The sequence below is a fragment of the Cherax quadricarinatus genome, chromosome 95 (assembly GCF_038502225.1).
Source record: "Cherax quadricarinatus isolate ZL_2023a chromosome 95, ASM3850222v1, whole genome shotgun sequence".
Classification (NCBI taxonomy): Eukaryota; Metazoa; Arthropoda; class Malacostraca; order Decapoda; family Parastacidae; genus Cherax; species Cherax quadricarinatus.
This window is the reverse complement of record NC_091386.1, coordinates 11699903-11723450: the sequence shown is the minus strand read 5'-3', so window position 1 is coordinate 11723450 and position 23548 is coordinate 11699903. Positions and strand designations below refer to the sequence as shown.

Here is a 23548-nt window from a genome sequence, read left to right as displayed (position 1 = left end):
TCGGTGAGCCCTTGTAGTCCTCTTACACCTCTTCAATCTTATTTGGGCACAAGGAGTTCTTCCCCAGCTGTGGAAATCTGCCATCGTTCTCCCTTTCTGCAAACCGGGTACTACAGGACATGATGCCTCCCACTATCACCCCATCGCTCTTACTAGTGCAGTTTGCAAAGTGATGGAACGTCTCGTAAATCGACATTTAATGTGGTATTTAGAGACACACAACAGTCTCTCCGCTAGTCAATATGGCTTTTGTAAGGGTCGTTCTACCATAGACCCCTTACTACGCTTGGATACGTATGTTCGTAATGCCTTTGCGAATAATCACTCAGTTATTGCCATATTTTTTGACCTTGAGAAGGCATATGACACAACTTGGAGGTATAATATTTTGGCCCAGGCCCATTCCTTAGGCCTCCGAGGCAATCTACCATCCTTCCTTAAGAACTTTTTAACTGACAGACATTTCCGTGTTCGAGTCAATAATGTTCTTTCCCCGGACTTCGTCCAAGCTGAAGGTGTCCCTCAGGGATGTGTTCTAAGCACAACACTTTTTCTCCTTGCTATAAATGATTTGGCCTCTGTTCTTCCACCCAATATTTGGTCATCACTCTATGTTGATGACTTCGCTATTGCTTGTGCAGGCGCTGACTGTCATCTTATTGCAGTTTCTCTCCAGCAAGTGGTCGACCGTGTTTCTACTTGGGCCACCACGCATGGGTTTAAATTTTCAAGTACCAAAACTCACCAAATTACTTTCACTAGATGCTCTGTTATCTCCGATCATCCTTTGTATCTCTATGGCTCCCGTATCCCTGAACGTGATAGTCAGGTTTCTAGGCCTTCTCTTTGACCGTCGGTTATCCTGGAAACCTCACATTACCTCTCTGAAGGCAACTTGTCACAGCCGGCTAAACCTTCTTAAAACCCTAGCTCATCTTTCCTGGGGAGCTGATCGTCGAACTCTGCTTCGCCTACATTCAGCCCTCGTTTTATTGAAACTCGATTATGGTGACCAGATTTATTCCGCGGCCTCTCCTGCTACTCTCTCTAGCCTTAACTCTATCCATCACCAAGGATTACGTTTGTGCCTTGGTGCTTTTCGCTCTTCCCCTGTTGAGAGCCTCTATACAGAAGCGAATGTTCCATCCTTGTCTGATCGCCGTGATGCCCATTGCCTTCGCTACTATGTACGCTCTCACGATCTACACAATCCTTCCATTTATAGAATGGTCACCGATATTAGCAGACATTCTTTATTCGTTCGCCGCCCCTGTTTGCTCCATCCCTTTTCTCTTCGCCTACATTCACTCTTGTCTTCCCTTCAGTTACCACCTTTATATGTTCATGTAGCATCTCACTTTTCCCTACCCCCCTGGGAAGTTCCAGCTGTTCGGGTCTGTTCTTTCTCACTCCCATGCTCGAAAGCTCAACTGCCTACAGTGGCTTCCCGCTCTCTTTTTCTTGATCACTTCCACTCCCATTCTCATGCCACCGCTGTGCACACAGATGGCTCTAAGTCTTCAGACGGCGTCGGATTCGCAGCAGTGTTTCCGGACAGCGTCGTGCGGGGGCATTTACTATCTTCAGCTAGCATTTTTACTGCTGAACTGTATGCCATTCTTGCAGCACTTATTCGTATCGCATCTATGCCTGTGTCATCATTTGTAGTAGTCTCAGACTCCCTTAGTGCTCTACAGGCTATACGAAAATTTGATACATCTCATCCCCTAGTTCTCCGTATCCAACTTTGGCTATGCCGTATCTCTACCAAACATAAAGATATTGTTTTTTGTTGGGTCCCTGGTCATGTCGACATACAGGGCAATGAACAGGCAGACACTGCTGCGCGGTCAGCAGTACATGACCTACGAATTTCCTATCGAGGTGTTCCATTTCTGGACTATTTTGCTGCAATAGCTACCCACCTTTGCACCCGTTGGCAACAACGTTGGTCAACTCTGCTCGGTAACAAACTTCATTCTATTAAACCGAGCATAGGTTACTGGCCGTCTTCTTGTCATCAGTGCCGAGGTTGGGAGACCACTCTCTCCCGCCTTCGCATTGGCCACACTCGTCTTACTCATGGGTATCTCATGGAGAGGCACCCTGTTCCTCTCTGTGAGCAGTGTCAAGTTCCAGTATCGATTAGCCACATTCTGTTAGACTGCCCTCTCTATCAACGAGCACGCAGAATTTACCTCCAACGTCGTCTTCATTCTACTACTCTCTCTTTACCTTCCCTTCTTGCTGATGGACCCTCCTTTAATCCTGACTCTCTCATTGACTTCTTGACAACGACTCATTTACTCCACAAACTCTGATGATACTTTTCACACTCCCCTCAGCCCTTTCTAGTTCAGTCTCTTGCTGCCCTTTACCCTTTCACCATCCACTACCCCGCTATTATCCGTAACCTATTACTCATCCATCTCCCTTTTGCCACCTGATGCCCTCGCTTCCTTCCTGCCCTGCAGCGCTGTATAGCCCTTGTGGCTTAGCACTTCTTTTTGATTATAATAATAATCAGAGGACATCTACATGACCTTCTTCACAGCTTCTACAACTAACCCATCAATTTGGGTAGGACCTACTTCCACTGGGGAATCCCGCCTTCCAGTGACTATGCCCTCGTCTGCTACAGGTCCCTATTCACTGACGCCTACATAAGTGCCAGTCTCCTTGCCTGTGCTTCAGAATCTCTACAACCATGGTGCTGTAAACACCACCTCCAAGGCTGAGGGACTGATTACCTCATCTTTTGTATATAGTTCTTCTGTTTTCTAATTATGTCCAAGAATCTGTATTGATAAAGCCACTGGATGGCAAAACGGCTACAATAAGATAACCAGATGTTGCACAGGTGTCTTAACTTTCATCTTGATAGTATTGTATACCTGTCTTGCACATCCTAGGATAGCCCAAAAGAGAGGTAGAGCGATCTAGTTAATCACTACAGCTACCTCACTCTAATATGAGTATGATCCATAACCTGTGTCAATATAGAGTAAGAAATAGTATTAGTCTGCCTGAAATGCCTAGGCAAATCTAGGCATACTAATGGCCTTCCTTGTAATAAGTATTTTATAATATGCAATAACATTTTATAACACATAAACTCCCGCATTGTAATATCAACAGAGAAATAAAGAATTTTAATTTTTTAATTTCAATTTTACTGAGGTCCTAGCCAATCTAGGTACAGTGGTACAAAATACACATGGTGATTGCAACATGGTGATTGCAACTAGTTTAGTGGTTTACTGTATTACATTGTCATTAATATTATAATGATAATAATAATGATAGTTGCAGGTGATAGAGGATAATAATGATAGTAATGGTGTTAAAAATAAAATACGTAAATTGGGAATTACCTAGTTATTATAAGAAAGAAAAGCCTGAATAGGAGAATTCACAAAGGCATATTAACTGACACAGAATATTTCTTGAATATTCTAGAACATTGTACATACAGTGGAACCTCTACTTGTGAGCGCATCCACGTGTGAGTTTTTCCAAATACGAGCAGTCAATGGGTCGATTTTTTGCTTCCATATGCGAGCAAAATTCTGTAAGTGAGCAGACCTCAAGGCAGGTTCCTTGACACTGGTGAGGGGCTCTTGCTCTTGATCTACAAAATTGTATCTCATTTGTTTGTTGGACTGTCTTATTGAAACTTGGGCAATGTATGATGGAAAGATGCTTCTTAATGTACACCAAAAATGAAAGAAATCTAAGCATAAATAATGGAGTTCACTTCTTAGCAATTAGCCACCCCTTAGCAGAATTTTTGTATGGTTTTTATGATTGCATTCTCATTTTTTTGGTCTCATTTGATAGAATGGAAGATATATTACAGAAATAGTTATGATTTTGATTGCTTTCATGAAGAAAAGTACCTTGAAATAGAGCTCAACATATGAGAAATGTTCGATTGTTTTGGCTATGTTGAAGAGTAAACAAGTGAAGTACGTCAATGTCCATTCCAATATGCAGTCGTGACTGGGCTGACATTATTTATACAATTATTGCAAAAAGGCATAACAGTAAATCTTATATTTTTTGTGTGAATAATAATTACAAATTGTTTATATTGTAATAATAATAATATGTAATAATAATAAGGAGGGGTGTTAATGTTGCAGTTTAAAAACTGTAGTGTAAAGCACCATTCTGGCAAGACAGTGATGGAGCGAATGATGGTGAAAGTTTTTCTTTTTTGGGCCACCCTGCCTTGGTGGCCACCCTGCCTTAGTGGCCACCCTGCCTTGGTGGGCCACCCTGCCTTGGTGGCCACCCTGCCTTGGTGGCCACCCTGCCTTGGTGGCCACCCTGCCTTGGTGGGAATCGGCCAGTGTGATAATAATAAAAAAAATAATATGTATAATAATAATAGTATGTGTAATAATAATACATATATAATAATAATGTACTACATAATAATAATTATAATACATAAAAGATGGTTTTAAAAGGCTGCCACTAGATGGCAGTGTTTACCACAACAAAGAGAGAGCGGTTGTGGCCGCCTCCACCTGTTACATATTGACATATTTTATTCATTCTAAAGTATTTATCAGGTTTCTATGTTATTTATATTGTTTATTATTTCATATTAGATGATAGATAAACAAGCTGTAGAGTTGATAATAGCGAAATATTCAAGAAGTATTTTGTCCTGTCTCCAGACAAACTCTCGTCGGCCGCCGCAACCGCAACATATATAATGACATATTTTATTCATTCTAGACTATATTTCAGGTTTCTATGTTATTTATATTGCTTGTTATGCCATAGCAGATGAACTGAGAGATAAATAAGCCATATAGATGATATTAGCGACATTATTCAAGAAGTATTTTGTCCTGTCTCCAGACAAACTCTCATCCACCACTGACACCGCCCATACCACTACATGAATTACATATTTTATTTTAGAGTATATCAGGTTTCTATGTTATTTATATTGGCTATTAGGTCATATTAGATGAAGTGAGATAGATAACTAATCCATAAAGTTGATATTAGCGAAATTATTGAAGTACAGAATTCCACTGGAACAGATTAATTGCATTTCAATTAATTTAAATGAGGAAAATTGACTCTGCAAACAAGCAAATCAGGTTGCAAGCAAGGTCAAGGAACAGATTAAACTCGCAAGTAGCAAGCAAGGTCAAGGAACAGATTAAACTCGCAAGTAGCAAGCAAGGTCAAGGAACGGATTAAACTCGCAAGTAGAGGTTCCACTGTATTCTCATGTGTTTAAAACTAAAATATTCCTGATACATTAAACACTAATGTTTCATCTTCATATGTGCTCGCATATGTCTCACAAGATTATCTTTCTTAGTAAAGCGTTTCAGACACTTTGAACACTGAAATGGTTTATCTCCTGTGTGTACTCGCATATGTCTCACAAGATTGCCTTTTTCACTAAAGCATTTCAAACATTTTGAACACTGAAATGGTTTATCTCCTGTATGTACTAGCATATGTTTTGCAAGACCGCCTTTTTCAGTAAAACATTTCAGACACTCTGAACATTGAAATGGTTTATATCCTGTATGAACTTTCATGTGTGTCAAAAGACTACCTTTTGCAGTAAAACATTTCAGACACTCTGAACACTGAAATGTTTCATCTCCGGTATGTAGTCGCATATGATTCACAAGACTGCCTTTTGTAGTAAAACATTTCAGACACTCTGAACACCGAAATGTTTCATCTCCCGTATGTAGTCGCATATGATTCATAAGACTGCATTTTTCAGTAAAACATTTCAGACACTCTGAACACTTAAATGATTTATCTCCCATATGTATTTGTGCATGTCTCACAAGACTGCCTTTTGCACTATAACATTTCAGACACTCTGAACATCGAAATGGTTTATCTCCTGTATGTACACTCATATGTGTAAAAAGATTACATTTCCCAGTAAAACATTTCAGACACTCTGAACATTGAAATGGTTTATCTCCTGTATGTACTCTCATGTGTGTCACAAGACAGTCTTTACGACTAAAACATTTCAGACACTCTGAACATTGAAATGGTTTATCTCCTGTATGTACTCTCATATGTATCACAAGATAGCCTTTACTACTAAAACATTTCAGACACTCTGAGCACTGAAATGGTTTATCTCCTTTATGTTTTTTCATATTTTTCAAAGATACTTCCATTTTAAAATACTTTAGTCATTCAAAAGTGGTTTAGTTAATCTTACGTACTCTCATGTGTATTTCAAGATTTGTTTTTTGGTAAAATATTTTGTGCACTAGACATACAATTTTCCTCATGAATCTATTGCAATGTTTTGATTTGTTTTAGGCAAAACTATTTTTATCTATGATCACTGATAAAGTTTATTTTATTTGTTATAAAAGACTACAACAATTTTGTTTGTTTTGTGTTAAAAGACAAACATATATGTACTAAAACACTGAACATACACTGAAAAACATTTTCATTATTTTTCTATTGGGTTTAAATGCTGATTTTTTTCTGAAAATTCTTAACAATATTACTAACTTATATTTTTCTATTAACTGCCATGCAATTTTTAGATAGAATTTGCAATATCAAAAGCAAAATTCTTTAATTAGTATTATATGACCAGCTAAAAATTCGTAAGAAAAACAGGTGTTGCCCTTCTTGAAGTACTGAACGTACAGTGCAAGATAGAACCTGGAGGTCTTTCACCGGTGCTTCTTGAAGTACTGAACGTATAGTGTAAGATAGAACCTGGAGGTCTTTCACCTGTGCTTCTTGAAGTACTGAGCATATAGTGAAAGATAGAACCTGGAGGTCTTTCACCTGTGCTTCTTGAAGTACTGAAGATATAGTGTAAGATACAATTTGGTTGTCCTCCGCATAATACTTCTGCAAGAGAAACATGTGTCAGTATAGTACAATATTCCATCATTACCAACACAACATATTGAACTAGAAAACAAGTTTTTCTCTATTATCAAATGATTCGCCATATAAAATTATCACTTTTTAATTTTTAAAGAATAAAAGAAGTAAATTAGTTTTCAGGCATAGCATATACAGTGGAACCTTGACTTACGAGTGTCCCAACTTACGAGCTTTTTGAGATATGAGCTGTCCCTGGGTCGATTTTTTGCTCTGAGTTACGAGCCAACATTTGAATTACGAGCCAGCTCCCCCCCTCCCTCTTTCCCCTCAATCCAAAACCTGGACACCTCGCTTGTTTATCTATGATTTCATGCTTTAATTCCATGGAAATCATTCTCTGTTTCTTCTCAGCAATAATAATAATATAATATTATTACAGTCAATTCACTCAGTAAGTCAGTCAAATCATTCAGTAAGTCAGTCAAGTCATTCAGTAAGTCAGTCAAGTCACTTACTAAGTCAGTCAAGTCATTCAGTAAGTCAGACAAGTTGTTCAGTAAGTCACTCAAGCTGTTCACTAAGTCAGTCAAGCTGTTCAGTAAGTCAGTCAAGTCATTCAGTAAGTCAGTCAAGCTGTTCAGTAAGTCAGTCAAGTCATTCAGTAAGCCAATCAAGTCATTCAGTCAGTCAGTCATTCAGTCAGTAAGTCACACAAACTCATGTTAACCTCTTTTTCTATATACAAAGTAACACTTCAGTTATGGCTACAGGTTATCTCTTGTCTAATATCTTTGTTAATTCTAAGACCTAAGTGCTCAATCCCCCCCAGTACCAACAATACCACCAGTCCGATGACATTCTTCTTTGCAAATATACAGGGTCTAAAGCCAGCAACAAACAACAAAATACCTTTAATCCGTGGACTGTTTGCAGAGGCAAAGGCAATGTTCGCGGCTTTCACTGAGACCCACATAAAGGATCACTTGGACAACGAAATATGGATCCCAGGTTACAACCTATACAGATGTGACAGAGTGAACAGGCAAAAGGGGGGGGGGGGGGGCCGGCCTGTACATTGCAGAGTCACTTGTTTGCACAGAACTGCTTAATGCCTCAAATGATGTAGTGGAAGTTTTAGCAGTAAAGGTCGAGAACCAAAATCTAGTCATTGTGGTAGTCTACAAGCCTCCGGATGCAACATCCCAGCAATTCCAAGAACAGCTGTTAAAAATTGACCACTGTCTGGAAAATCTTCCAGCTCCTGCACCCAACATCTTGCTCCTGGGGGATTTCAACTTAAGGCACCTAAAATGGAGGAATATAGCAAATAATATTGTTGCAGTAATAACACCAGGAGGCAGCTCTGATGAAAACTCACACTCACACAAGCTTTTAAATCTCTGCACAAAATTCAATTTAAACCAGCAAATAATAGAGCCTACTAGACTGGAGAATACACTAGACCTCATCTTCACTAACAATGATGATCTGATACGAAATGTTACCATATCAAAAACAAAATACTCAGATCACAACATAATTGAGGTTCAGACATGTATGCGCGGAGTCCCAGACCGACATAATGAGATTAGTCACGAGGGAGCATTCACCAAATTCAACTTCAATAACAAAAACATAGTGGGACCAAGTAAACAAAGTCCTAACCGATATAAGCTGGGAAGATATACTAAGCAACACAGACCCCAACTTATGCCTAGAACAGATTAACTCGGTGGCACTCGATGTATGCACAAGGCTTATTCCTCTATGTAAAAGGAGATGTAAAATAGAAAGAGACAGGCGCTCCTTTTAGAGGCGAAGGAAAAGAATAACAGAGCGGCTAAAAGAGGTCAATATATCTGAAATGCGTAGGGAGACACTGGCCAAGAAATTGCAAGCTTCAAACTTAAGCTAAAGGAATCTTATAGGAGTCAGGAATCGCGGGAAGAAATAAAAGGCATAAATGAAATCGAAAGAAACCCAAAGTATTTCTTCTACTATGCCAAATCAAAGTCGAGAACAACGTCCAGTATTGGGCCCCTACATAAACAAGATGGGTCCTACACAGATGACAGCAAGGAAATGAGTGAGCTACTCAAGTCCCAATATGACTCAGTTTTTAGCAAGCCGCTAACCAGACTGAAAGTCGAAGATCAAAATGAATTTTTTATGAGAGAGCCACAGAATTTGGTTAACACAAGCCTATCTAAAAAAGAGAAGAAGAAAAACTTGATAAAACTGGGATGCTTGAATGTGCGTGGATGTAGTGCGGATGACAAGAAACAGATGATTGCTGATGTTATGAATGAAACGAAGTTGGATGTCCTGGCCCTAAGCGAAACAAAGCTGAAAGGGGTAGCGGAGTTTCGGTGGGGGGAAATAAATGGGATTAAATCTGGAGTATCTGAGAGAGTTAGAGCAAAGGAAGGGGTAGCAGTAATATTGAAGGATCAGCTATGGAAGGAGAAAAGAGAATATGAATGTGTAAATTCAAAAATTATGTGGATTAAAGTAAAGGTTGGATGCGAAAAGTGGGTCATAATAAGCGTGTATGCACCTGGAGAAGAGAGGAATGTAGAGGAGAGAGAGAGATTTTGGGAGATATTAAGTGAATGTATAGGAGCCTTTGAACCAAGTGAGAGAGTAATTGTGGTAGGGGACCTGAATACTAAAGTAGGAGAAACTTTTAGAGAGGGTGTGGTAGGTGAGTTTGGGGTGCCAGGTGTAAATGATAATGGGAGCCCTTTGATTGAACTTTGTATAGAAAGGGGTTTAGTTATAGGTAATACATATTTTAAGAAAAAGAGGATAAATAAGTTTACAAGATATGATGTAGGGCGAAATGTCAGTAGTTTGTTGGATTATGTATTGGTAGATAAAAGTCTGTTGAGTAGACTTCAGGATGTACATGTTTATACAGGGGCCACAGTTATATCAGATCACTTTTTAGTTGTAGCTACACTGAGAGTAAAAGGTAGATGGGATACAAGGAGAATAGAAGCATCAGGGAAGAGAGAGGTGAAGGTTTATAAACTAAAAGAGGAGGCAGTTAGGGTAAGATATAAACAGCTATTGGAGGATAGATGGGCTAATGAGAGCATAGGCAATGGGGTAGAAGAGGTATGGGGTAGGTTTAAAAATGTAGTGTTAGAGTGTTCAGCAGAAGTTTGTGGTTACAGGAAAGTGGGTGCGGGAGGGAAGAGGAGCGATTGGTGGAATGATGATGTTAAGAGAGTAGTAAGGGAGAAAAAGTTAGCATATGAGAAGTTTTTACAAAGTAGAAGTGATGCAAGGAGGGAAGAGTATATGGAGAAAAAGAGACAGTTTAAGAGAGTGGTGAAGCAATGTAAAAAGAGAGCAAATGAGAGAGTGGGTGAGATGTTATCAACAAATTTTGTTGAAAATAAGAAAAAGTTTTGGATTGAGATTAACAAGTTAAGGAAGCCTAGAGAACAAATGGATTTGTCAGTTAAAAATAGGAGAGGAGAGTTATTAAATGGAGAGTTAGAGGTATTGGGAAGATGGAGGGAATACTTTGAGGAATTGTTAAAAGTTGATGAAGATAGGGGAGCTGTGATTTCATGTATAGGGCAAGGAGGAATAACATCTTGTAGGAGTGAGGAAGAGCCAGTTGTGAGTGCGGGGGAAGTTCGTGAGGCAGTAGGTAAAATGAAAGGGGGTAAGGCAGCCGGGATTGATGGGATAAAGATAGAAATGTTAAAAGCAGGTGGGGATATAGTTTTGGAGTGGTTGGTGCAATTATTTAATAAATGTATGGAAGAGGGTAAGGTACCTAGGGATTGGCAGAGAGCGTGCATAGTTCCTTTGTATAAAGGCAAAGGGGATAAAAGAGAGTGCAAAAATTATAGGGGGATAAGTCTGTTGAGTATACCTGGTAAAGTGTATGGCAGAGTTATTATTGAAAGAATTAAGAGTAAGACGGAGAATAGGATAGCAGATGAACAAGGAGGCTTTAGGAAAGGTAGGGGGTGTGTGGACCAGGTGTTTACAGTGAAACATGTAAGTGAACAGTATTTAGATAAGGCTAAAGAGGTCTTTGTGGTATTTATGGATTTGGAAAAGGCATATGACAGGGTGGATAGGGGGGCAATGTGGCAGATATTGCAGGTGTATGGTGTAGGAGGTAGGTTACTGAAAGCAGTGAAGAGTATTTACGAGGATAGTGAGGCTCAAGTAAGAGTATGTAGGAAAGAGGGAAATTATTTCCCAGTAAAAGTAGGCCTTAGACAAGGATGTGTGATGTCACCGTGGTTGTTTAATATATTTATAAATGGGGTTGTAAGAAAAGTAAATGCGAGGGTCTTGGCAAGAGGCGTGGAGTTAAAAGATAAAGAATCACACATAAAGTGGGAGTTGTCACAGTTGCTCTTTGCTGATGACACTGTGCTCTTGGGAGATTCTGAAGAGAAGTTGCAGAGATTGGTGGATGAAACTCGTAGGGTGTGCAAAAGAAGAAAATTAAAAGTGAATACAGGAAAGAGTAAGGTTATGAGGATAACAAAAAGATTAGGTGATGAAAGATTGGATATCAGATTGGAGGGAGAGAGTATGGAGGAGGTGAATGTGTTCAGATATTTGGGAGTGGACGTGTCAGCGGATGGGTCTATGAAAGATGAGGTGAATCATAGAACTGATGAGGGGAAAAGGGTGAGTGGTGCACTTAGGAGTCTGTGGAGACAAAGAACTTTGTTCTTGGAGGCAAAGAGGGGAATGTATGAGAGTATAGTTTTACCAACGCTCTTATATGGGTGTGAAGCATGGGTGATGAATGTTGCAGCGAGGAGAAGGCTGGAGGCAGTGGAGATGTCATGTCTGAGGGCAATGTGTGGTGTGAATATAATGCAGAGAATTCGTAGTTTGGAAGTTAGGAGGAGGTGTGGGATTACCAAAACTGTTGTTCAGACGGCAGAGGAAGGGTTGTTGAGGTGGTTCGGACATGTAGAGAGAATGGAGCGAAACAGAGTGACTTCAAGAGTGTATCAGTCTGTAGTGGAAGGAAGGCGGGGTAGTGGTCAGCCTAGGAAAGGTTGGAGGGAGGGGGTAAAGGTGGTTTTGTGTGCGAGGGGTTTGGACTTCCAGCAGGCATGCGTGAGCGTGTTTGATAGGAGTGAATGGAGACAAATGGTTTTTAATACTTGACGTGCTGTTGAAGTGTGAGCAAAGTAACATTTATGAAGGGGTTCAGGGAAACCGGCAGGCTGGACTTGAGTCCTGGAGATGGGAAGTACAGTGCCTTGGTGGGAATCGGCCAGTGTGATAATAGATAGAATAGAAAGCCTATCTGATGTTATCCTGACGCCAAATGACTTCGAACAGGTGATAAATGACATGCCCATGCACTCTGCCCCAGGGCCAGACTCATGTAACTCCGTGTTCATCAAAAACTGCAAGAAGACCCTATCACGAGCCTTTACCATCCAATGGAGAGGGAGCATGGACACGGGGGTCGTCCCACAGTTACTAAAAACAACAGACATAGCCCCACTCAACAAAGGGGGCAGTAAAGCAATAGCAAAGAACTACAGACCGATAGCACTAACATTCCATATCATAAAAATCTTTGAAAGGATCCTAAGAAGCAAGATCACCACCCATCTAGAAACCCATCAATTACACAACCCAGGGCAACATGGGTTTAGAACAGGTCGCTCCTGTCTGTCTCAACTATTGGATCACTACGACAAGGTCCTAGATGCACTAGAAGACAAAAAGAATGCAGATGTAATATATACAGACTTTGCAAAAGCCTTCAACAAGTGTGACCATGGTGTAATAGCGCACAAAATGCGTGCTAAAGGAATAACAGGAAAAGTCGGTCGATGAATCTATAATTTCCTCACTAACAGAACACAGAAAGTAGTAGTCAACAGAGTAAAGTCCGAGGCAGCTACGGTGAAAAGCTCTGTTCCACAAGGCACAGTACTCGCTCCCATCTTGCTCCTCTTCCTCATATCTGACATAGACAAGGATGTTAGCCACAGCACCGTGTCTTCCTTTGCAGATGACACCAGAATCTGCATGACAGTGTCTTCCATTGCAGACACTGCAAGGCTCCAGGCGGACATCAACCAAATCTTTCAGTGGGCTGCAGAAAACAATATGAAGTTCAATGACGAGAAATTTCAATTACTCAGATATGGTAAACACGAGGAAATTAAATCTTCATCAGAGTACAAAACAAATTCTGGCCAAAAAATAGAGTGAAACGCCAACGTCAAAGACCTGGGAGTGATCATGTCGGAGGATCTCACCTTCAAGGACCATAACATTGTATCAATCGCATCTGCTAGAAAAATGACAGGATGGATAATGAGAACCTTCAAAACAAGGGATGCCAAGCCCATGATGACACTCTTCAGGTCACCTGTTCTATTTAGGCTGGAATATTGCTGCACACTAACAGCACCTTTCAAGGCAGGTGAAATTGCTGACCTAGAAAATGTAGAGAACCTTCACGGTGCGCATAACGGAGATAAAACACCTCAATTGCTGGGAGCGCTTGAGGTTCCTGAACCTGTATTCCCTGGAATGCAGGCGGGAGAGATATATGATTATATACACCTGGAAAATCCTAGAGGGACTAGTACCGAACTTGCACACGAAAATCACTCACAATGATAGCAAAAGACTTGGCAGAGGATGCAACATCCCCCCAATGAAAAGCAGGGGTGTCACTAGCACGTTAAGAGACCATACAATAAGTGTCAGGGGTCCGAGACTGTTCAACTGCCTCCCAGCATACATAAGGGGGATTACCAACAGACCCCTGGCAGTCTTCAAGCTGACACTGAACAAGCACCTAAAGTCGGTTCCTGACCAGCCGGGCTGTGGCTCGTATGTTGGATTGCGTGCAGCCAGCAGTAACAGCCTGGTTGATCAGGCTCTGATCCACCAGGAGGCCTGGTCACAGACCGGGCCACGGGGGCATTGACCCTCGGAACTCTCTCCAGGTAAACTCCAGGTAAAGTCATACCTCTTTGTGCCACTTTCGCCAACGCTAGAATGGTTATTGGTATCATGACTGCTTGGCAGATACAAGATACAGTAATTAAAATCTCTTAATACAATTGACAAACACGGCTGCCTTATAGCAGAGAAAGACTGGACACACATGAATTAGGAATGCTGGGAGGGTAGGGTGGTGTCAGGGAGTGGTGGGGGATGGTGGGGGGTGGTGTCAGGGAGTGGTGGGGGATGGTGGGGGGTGGTGTCAGGGAGTGGTGGGGGATGGTGGGGGGTGGTGTCAGGGAGTGGTATGGGGGGGGTGGTGTCATGGTGGGGGGTGGGGGGTGTCAGGGAGTGGTGGGGGATGGTGGGGGGTGGTGTCAGGGAGTGGTAGGGGATGGTGGGGGATGGTGTCAGGGAGTGGTGGGGGATGGTGGGGGGTGGTGTCAGGGAGTGGTAGGGGGGTGGGGGGTGGTGTCTGGGTGTGGTGGGGGTTGGTGGGGGGTGGTGTCAGGGAGTGGTAGGGGATGGTGGAGGTGGTGTCAGGGAGTGGTGAGGGGTGGGGGGTGGTGTCAGGGAGTGGTAGGGGGGTGGGGGGTGGTGTCAGGGAGTGGTGGGGGATGGTGGTGGGGAGTGGTGGGGATGGTGGGGGGTGGTGTCAGGGAGTGGTAGGGGATGGTGGGAGGTGGTGTCGGGGAGTGGTAGGGGATGGCGGGAGGTGGTGTCGGGGAGTGGTAGGGGATGGTAGGAGGTGGTGTCAGGGAGTGGTAGGGGATGGCGGGAGGTGGAGTCAAGGAGTGGTAGGGGATGGTGGGAGGTGGTGTCAGGGAGTGGTAGGGGATGGTGAGAGGTGGTGCAGGGGAGTGGTAAGGGATGGAGGGGGGTGGTGTCAGGGAGTCGTAGGGGATGGTGGGAAGTGGTGTCAGGGAGTGGTAGGGGATGGCAGGAGGTGGTGTCGGGGAGTGGTAGGGGATGGTGGTGTCATGGAGTGGTAGGGGATGGTGGGGGGTGGTGTCAGGGAGTGGTAGGGGATGGTGGGGGTGGTGTCAGGGAGTGGTAGGGGATGGTGGGGGTGGTGTCAGGGAGTCGTAGGGGATGGTGGGAGGTGGTGTCGAGGATTGGTAGGGGATGGTTGGGGGTGGTGTTGGGGAGTGGCAGAGGATGGCGGGAGGTGGTGTCAGGGAGTGGTAGGGGATGGTGGGGGGTGGTGTCGGGGAGTGGTAGGGGATGGTGGGGGGTGGTGTCAGGGAGTGGTAGGGGATGGTGGGGGGTGGTGTCGGGAGTGGTACGGGATGGTAAGGCGTGGTGTCGTGGAGTTGTAGGGGATGGTGGGGGGAGGTGTCGGGGAGTGGTAGAGGATGGCGGGAGGTGGTGTCGGGGAGTGGTAGGGGATGGTGGGGGGTGGTGTCGGGGAGTGGTAGGGGATGGTGGGAGGTGGTGTTGGGGAGTGGTAGGGGATGGTGGGGGGTGGTGTCAGGGAGTGGTAGGGGATGGTGGGGGGTGGTGTCAGGGAGTGGTAGGGGATGGTGGGGGGTGGTGTCAGGGAGTGGTAGGGGATGGTGAGGGGTGATGTCCGGGAGTGGCTGGGGATGGTGGGGGGTGGTGTCAGGGAGTGGTAGGGGATGGTGGGGGGTGGTGTCAGGGAGTGGTAGGGGATGGTGGGGGGTGGTGTCAGGGAGTGGTAGGGGATGGTGGGAGATGGAGTCAGGGAGTGGTGGGGGGTGGTGTCAGGGAGTGGTGGGGGGTGGTGTCAGGGAGTGGTGGGGGGTGGTGTCAGGGAGTGGTGGGGGGTGGTGTCAGGGAGTGGTGGGGGGTGGTGTCAGGGAGTGGTGGGGGATGGTGGGGGGTGGTGTCAGGGAGTGGTAGGGGATGGTGGGGGGTGGTGTCAGGGAGTGGTTGGGGGTGGTGTCAGGGAGTGGTGGGGGATGGTGGGGGGTGGTGTCAGGGAGTGGTGGGGGATGGTGGGGGGTGGTGTCAGGGAGTGGTGGGGGGTGGTGTCAGGGAGTGGTGGGGGGTGGTGTCAGGGAGTGGTGGGGGGTGGTGTCAGGGAGTGGGGGGGGTGGTGTCAGGGAGTGGTGGGGGGTGGTGTCAGGGAGTGGTGGGGGATGGTGGGGGGTGGTGTCTGGGAGTGGTAGGGGATGGTGGGGGGTGGTGTCAGGGAGTGGTGGGGGGTGGTGTCAGGGAGTGGTTGGGGATGGTGGGGGGTGGTGTCAGGGAGTGGTGGGGGATGGTGGGGAGTGGTGTCAGGGAGTGGTGGGGGGTGGTGTCAGGGAGTGGTGGGGGATGGTGGGGGGTGGTGTCAGGGAGTGGTAGGGGATGGTGGGGGGTGGTGTCAGGGAGTGGTGGGGGGTGGTGTCAGGGAGTGGTGGGGGTTGGTGGGGGGTGGTGTCAGGGAGTGGTAGGGGATGGTGGGGGGTGGTGTCAGGGAGTGGTGGGGGGTGGTGTCAGGGAGTGGTAGGGGATGGTGGGGGGTGGTGTCAGGGAGTGGTAGGGGATGGTGGGGGGTGGTGTCAGGGAGTGGTAGGGGATGGTGGGGGGTGGTGTCAGGGAGTGGTAGGGGATGGTGGGGGGTGGTGTCAGGGAGTGGTAGGGGATGGTGGGGGTGGTGTCAGGGAGTGGTGGGGGATGGTGGGGGGTGGTGTCAGGGAGTGGTAGGGAATGGTGGGAGGTGGTGTTAGGGAGTGGTAGGGGATGGTGGGGGGTTGTGTCGGGAGTGGTAGGGGATGGCGGGAGGTGGTGTCAGGGAGTGGTAGGGGATGGTGGGGGGTGGTGTCAGGGAGTGGTAGGGGATGGCGGGAGGTGGTGTCGGGGAGTGGTAGGGGATGGTGGGGGGTGGTGTCAGGGAGTGGTAGGGGATGGTGGGGGTGGTGTCAGGGAGTGGTGGGGGGTGGTGTCCGGGAGTGGTGGGGGATGGTGGGGGGTGGTGTCAGGGAGTGGTAGGGGATGGTGGGGGGTGGTGTCAGGGAGTGGTAGGGGATGGTGGGGGTGGTGTCAGGGAGTGGTAGGGGATGGCTCCCCGGCTGTTACACAACAAGGCGGCCGCTTGAACAAATGAGAATTTTTTTCCTTCCCACAAACTGAACCATGTTAAATTAATAATACAACGTGTTACATAAAATTGTGCAGCAATGGCGGTCTTCTGTATTATTATAACAACAATAGAGCTTCAGTTCCCTAAATTAATAAAAATAATAATAATAATAATAATAATAATAATAATAATAATAATAATAACAATAATAATAATAATGATAGAGCTTCAGTTCCCTAAATTAATAATAATAATAATGATAGAGCTTCAGTTCCCTAAATTAATAATAATAATAATAATAATAATAATAATAATAATAATGATAATAATAATAATAATGATAGAGCTTCAGTTCCCTAAATTAATAATAATAATAATAATAATAATAATAATAATGATAATAATAATAATAATGATAGAGCTTCAGTTCCCTAAATTAATAAAAATAATAATAATAATAATAATAATAATAATAATAATAATAATAATAATAATAATAATAATAATGATAGAGCTTCAGTTCCCTAAATTAATAATAATAATAATAATAATAATAATAATAATAATAATAATAATAATGATAGAGCTTCAGTTCCCTAAATTAATAATAATAATAATAATAATAATAATAATAATAATGATAGAGCTTCAGTTCCCTAAATTAATAATAATAATAATAATAATAATAATAATAATAATAATAATAATAATAATAATGATAGAGCTTCAGTTCCCTAAATTAATAATAATAATAATAATAATAATAATAATAATAATAATAATAATAATAATAATAATGATAGAGCTTCAGTTCCCTAAATTAATAATAATAATAATAATAATAATAATAATAATAATAATAATAATGATAGAGCTTCAGTTCCCTAAATTAATAATAATAATATTAATAATAATAATAATAATAATAATAATAATGATAGAGCTTCAGTTCCCTAAATTAACAATATAGTGGAACCTCAAATTTCAAACGTATCACTTATCAAATGTTTCAAAAATAGATTCCTTTTTTCGAACCAACTTTGTCCCTATTTTCAAACGAACCCTTTTTTTGGACCGCCGGGTACCGAACCTGTCCACCAGCCTATTCTGTTTGCGTCCCCGCGCAGGTGCCATGAGCTGGTCTGGCTTTCTTGATGCTTGAGTGAACACTTACCTGTGCTCTCATTCAAACATTTTACGATTATTGTGTTTAGTGCTTGTTGGACTGTGAAATAAGCTACCATGGGCCCAAAGAAACTTGCTAGTGGTAAAGAAGGTGAGAAACGCCATAGATGTGAAGAAGGAAATAATACAGAAGTATGAGAGTGGTGTGAGACTTGCTGAGCTTGCCAGGATGTATGGGAAAAACAAGTCGACCATCGGTTCTATCCTGGCAAAGAATGAACAAATCAAGGAAGCTGATGTTGCAAAAGGTGTTAACCTTTAAACTGCCCAAGCAGATCTATGTTCACATGCATAATGCTCCAAAACGTTAACCCTTAAACTGCCCAAGCAGATCTATGTTCACATGCATAATGCTCCAAAACGTTAACCCTTAAACTGCCCAAGCAGATCTATGTTCACATGCATAATGCTCCAAAACATTAACCCTTAAACTGCCCAAGCAGATCTATGTTCACATGCATAATGCTCCAAAACATTAACCCTTAAACTGCCCAAGCAGATCTATGTTCACATGCATAATGCTCCAAAAGATCTACATTTTTTTTACATATTTTCAAATATAACAAAAAAAAAATAGATCAAAGTTTTTTTTACACATTTTCAAATGTAAAAAAAAAATATATATAATTTTTTTACATACTTTCAAATGTTGAAAAAACGTATATACAGTGGATCCCCGGTTAACGATATTTTTTCACTCCATAAGTATGTTCAGGTGCCAGTACTGACCGAATTTATTCCCATAAGGAATATTGTGAAGTAGATTATTCCTTTCAGACCCCCAAACATACACGTACAAACGCACTTACATAAATACACTTACATAATTGGTCGCATTTGGAGGTAATCGTTATGCGGGGGTCCACTGTATAGTTTACAGGTTAATATGCTAACCAAAAAAAGACCACAAATAGTTGAAGAGGCTGAGAAGTTGTTGCTGGTGTGGATCAAGGCTAAAGAGATGGCTGATGATAGTGTTTCAGAGACAATTATTTGCGAAAAGGCAAGGAAGTTGCATGCCGATCTGGTACAGAAAACTCCTGGAACCAGTGCTGATAGTGAACTTAAGGCTGGTTTGACAGATATAAGAAGCATAGTGGTATACACAATGTTGTAAGACATGGTGAGGCAGCCACTTCAGACAAGTGGGAGGCTGAGAAGTTTGTACAGGAATTTATGGGGTACATAGACACTGAAAAATTCAAACCCCAGCAAGTGTTCAGTTGTGACGAAACAGGCCTGTTTTCGAAGAAAATGCCAAAGAGGACCTACATCACACAGGAGGAAAAGGCACAGCCAGGACACAAGCCTATGAAAGACAGGCTTACTCTTTTGTTCTATGCTAATGCTAGTGGTGATTTTTAAAGTGAAGCTTTTACCTGTGTATCATTCAGAAAATCCCAGAGTGTTTAAGAACAATGTGGAAAGCTAATCATAAGGCATGGGTCACAAGACAAATTTTCAAAGAGTGGGTCCATGAAGTGTTTGGCCTCACTGTGAAAAAATACCTCCTGGAAAAGAAATTGCCACTCAAGTGCCTCCTTTTAATGGACAATGCTCCTGCTCATCCTCCAAACTTACTAGACCTCTTGTCTAGGGACTTCAGTTTTATAAAAGTGAAGTTCTTGCCTCCTAACACCACTCCTCTCCTCCAGCCCATGGACCAGCAGGTCATTTCTAACTTCAAAAAACTCTACACAAAAGCAGTGTTTGAAAAGTGCTTTGAAGCGACCACAGACACTAAGTTGACACTAAGAGAGTTCTGGAGGAATCACTTCAACATCTACAGCTCCATAAGCCTTATAGGTAAGGCTTGGGAGGGAGTGACTTCCAGGACTTTGAACTCTGCTTGGAGACAATTGTGGCCAGATTGTGTCCAAAAGAGGGATTTTGAATGGTTTGAGGCTGACCCTGGCCCTGTCCCTGACCCAGCTGGCCCTCTGCCTATTGTGGACTCCATTGTGGCATTGGGGAACACCCTGGGGCTAGAGGTGAGTGGTGAGGATGTGGAAGAGTTGGTGGAGGACCACAGGGAAAAGCTAACCACTGAAGAGCTGCAAGAGCTTCATCTGGAGCAGTATCAGACCACAGCTGAGGACTTTGCTTCAGAGGAGGAGGAAGAGGGAGTGGATGAGGTGCCTTCTTCAAAGATTAAGGAGATTTGTGCCAGGTGGAATGATGTCCAAATGTTTGTGCAGAAGTACCACCCTGAGCAAGCTGACACAAGCCATCTTTGCAACAAGTTCAGTGACACAGCCATGTCCCATTTTAGGGAAATGTTAAAGAGGTGCCAGAAACAGAGGATTGTGGACAGTTATTTTGTAAGACAGGGGTCCAGTGACTTTCAAGCTGGTCCTAGTGGCATTAAAAGACAAAGAAAGGAAGTAACCCCAGAGAGGGCTTTACCTGAAGTCCTCATGGAGGGGGATTTTCCTTCCAAACACTAACCCCAACTCCCTCTCTCCCCCTCCTTATCTTCCAGATGCCATCACCAATCTTCAATAAAGGTAAGTAAAAATGTTATTTTATATTTATATACATAATTGAACACTACAGTATTTGTTGTGTGTATGTAAAACTGTAATTAATCTCTATAAAATGTATTTTTTTGTGAATATTTTTGGGTTTCTGGAATGGATTAATTGTATTTCCATTTTCTTATGGGAAATATTGCTTTGATTTTCAGACTTTTCGAATTTAGAACTAGCTCCCGGAACGGATAAAGTTCGATATTTGAGGCTCCACTGTAATAATAATGATAATAATATATTATTATTATTATTATAAGATGTCATGTTTGAGGGCAATGTGAGGTGTGAATATAATGCAGAGAATTCGTAGTTTGGAAGTTAGGAGGAGGTGCGGGATTATCAAAACTGTTGTCCAGAGGGCTGAGGAAGGGTTGTTGAGGTGGTTCAGACATGTAGAGAGAATGGAGCGAAACAGAATGACTTCAAGAGTGTATCAGACTGATGTTATGAATGAAAAGAAGTTGGATGTCCTGGCCCTAAGCGAAACAAAGCTGAGGAGGGTAGGGGAGTTTCGGTGGAGGGAAATAAATGGGATTAAATCTGGAGTATCTGAGAGAGTTAGAGCTAAGAAAGGGGTAGCAGTAATGTTGAAGGATCAGTTAGGAAGGAGAAAAGAGAATAAGAATGTGTAAATTCAAGAATAATGTGGATTAAAGTAAAGGTTGGATGCGAAAAGTGGGTCATAATAAGCGTGTATGCACCTGGAGAAGAGAGGAATGTAGAGGAGAGAGAGAGATTTTGGGAGATGTTAAGTGAATGTATAGGAACCTTTGAACCAAGTGAGAGAGTAATTGTGGTAGGGGACCTGAATGCTAAAGTAGGAGAAACTTTTAGAGAGAGTGTGGTAGGTAAGTTTGGGGTGCCAGGTGTAAATGATAATGGGTGCCCTTTGATTGAACTTTGTATAGAAAGGGGTTTAGTTATAGGTAATACATATTTTAAGAAAAAGAGGATAAGTATACAGGTCCTCCATCACAAATCATGCATCACTGGGACCTGTAGTGTGCTGGATTACTGAGTTTGCTGAATTACAGAGTGGTTAGGTTAGAATACACTTAATAAAATTAACCAACTTGATTTACACAGTTCATTGAACATCGGCAAAATTCGAACATTTACGCTACTTTGAGCTCAATTTCAAGGTAGTTTTCGTCATGAAAGCAATCAAAATCATGTCTATTTCTGTAATATATCTTCCATTCTATCAATTGAATCCAAAAAAATGAGAATACAACCATAAAAACCATACGAAAATATACTGCAAAGAGGCGGCTAATGGCTGAGAAGTGAACTCCCTTATTTATCGTCCGTCTTTTTTATTTTTGTTGTACATTAAGAAGCATCTTTCCATCATACATTGCCCAAGTTTCAATGAGATAGCCCAACAAACAACCGAGAAAAAAAAATGTTTACCAAAAATCATACATGGCAAGCCCAAGCCAGGTACTGGAAATAAGTCACTTTGTCTGGCTTTTCTGGGTTATCCCAGGTTCTCTATACATATACACTGCTATGTATGATAATCTATGTAACTGTATTTGCGTATACCAGAATAAACTAATTTACTTCTAGTCTGTCAACTGAGTACAAGAAACTGCCCATTCACTTATTTCAACTACCCAATAAAGTGGTCAGAAATTGGCAATTTGCCCAATTTCACACAAATTTCAACAGATGCCAATTTCAAAGTAAGGTCCAGAATAAACAATGCAGACATTCCTGGCACTAAAATAACATTTTCTCTGTTCATTAGTCACGGCTACAGGCACCTCTAAAATTACCCTTGCTTACCATTTTGAATTTTTATTTACAAAAAAAAAAAAATAGAAGATTTACTGTTATGCAGACTACTGCATTATTTTAATAATTGTATAAATAATGTCAATCCATTCTTGACTCCGTACTGGAATTTAGACTGGCAGGCGGACAGGTATTGGACGGTGACGTCATTTGTTTACTCTTGAGCTTCGCTAAAGAATAGAACATTTTCGCTACTGTGAGCGCAATTTCAAGGTACTTTTCGTCATGAAAGCAATCAAAATCATATCAATTTCTGTAATATATCTTTCATTCTATCAAATGAGACCGAAAAAATGAGAACATACCCATAACAACCATACAAAAATATACCGCTAAGCAACCGCTAATGGCTGAGAAGTGAATTCCGCTATTTATGGTCTGATTTCTTTCATTTTTGGTGTACGTGAAGAAGAATCTTTCCATCATACATTGCCCAAGTTTGAATAAGATAACCCAACAAACAACTGAGAAAATAATAATAATAATATAATAATAATAATAATAATATTAACAATAAACACGCTACTCCTACTTACACTTTGGTCACACTTCACAGACACGCACATGCATATATATATACATATATCTAGGTTTTTCTCCTTTTTCTAAATAGCTCTTGTTCATCTTTATTTCTTCTATTGTCTATGGGGAAGTGGAAAAGAATCTTTCCTCCGTAAGCCATGCGTGTCGCATGAGGCGACTAAAATGCCGGGAGCAATGGGCTAGTAACCCCTTCTCCTGTAGACATTTACTAAAAAAGAGAAGAAGCAAAACTTTATAAAACTGGGATGCTTGAATGTGCGTGGATGTTTACCTGGAGTTTACCTGGAGAGAGTTCCGGGGGTCAACGCCCCCGCGGCCCGGTCTGTGACCAGGCCTCCTGGTGGATCAGTGCCTGATCAACCAGGCTGTTGCTGCTGGCTGCACGAAAACCAACGTACGAGCCACAGCCCGGCTGATCAGGAACTGACTTTAGGTGCTTGTCCAGTGCCAGCTTGAAGACTGCCAGGGGTCTGTTGGTAATCCCCCTTATGTATGCTGGGAGGCAGTTGAACAGTCTCGGGCCCCTGACACTTATTGTATGGTCTCTTAACGTGCTAGTGACACCCCTGCTTTTCATTGGGGGGATGGTGCATCGTCTGCCAAGTCTTTTGCTTTCGTAGTGAGTGAT

General features: G+C 42.7%; 1 long non-coding RNA gene across 1 annotated transcript in view; it reads right to left on the bottom strand.

Annotated features, from left to right (window-relative positions):
• Positions 1-3150: 3150 nt before the first annotated feature.
• LOC128703867 (uncharacterized) overlaps positions 3151-23548 on the bottom strand; it is a 95560-nt gene continuing 75162 nt past the window's right edge. The window contains exon 2 of the long non-coding RNA XR_011394698.1: positions 3151-6885. This is a non-coding gene — a long non-coding RNA (uncharacterized lncRNA). The remainder of the gene's footprint in view (positions 6886-23548) is intronic.